The 218-nt window shown below is 32.1% G+C and overlaps 1 protein-coding gene across 1 annotated transcript in view; it reads right to left on the reverse strand.

The window, feature by feature from the left end:
• The window catches only part of LOC119594544 (sec1 family domain-containing protein 1-like), a 13,709-nt gene that overhangs the window by 4,895 nt on the left and 8,596 nt on the right, over positions 1–218 (reverse strand). The window lies entirely within an intron of this gene.

Consider the following 218-nt stretch of genomic DNA (forward strand, 5'->3'; position numbering starts at 1 on the left):
TGCAAATAAAGTGTTTCATATTCCATTTTCAGTAATAACCTATCACCTAAATACATGGTCACAAATAACGTCCCATTTCAAATAATTGTCGGCAAAGAAATGATTCCCTAGAATGCAGTAACAAGTAAAAAAGGGAAAGAGAGGAAAAGCCAAATACTGTTCACTAATAAACATTCAAAAAACAAAAATAGTCTCAACACACATAGCACAGAGTGTTT

Source organism: Penaeus monodon, chromosome 34, assembly GCF_015228065.2.
Source record: "Penaeus monodon isolate SGIC_2016 chromosome 34, NSTDA_Pmon_1, whole genome shotgun sequence".
Lineage (NCBI taxonomy): Eukaryota > Metazoa > Arthropoda > Malacostraca > Decapoda > Penaeidae > Penaeus > Penaeus monodon.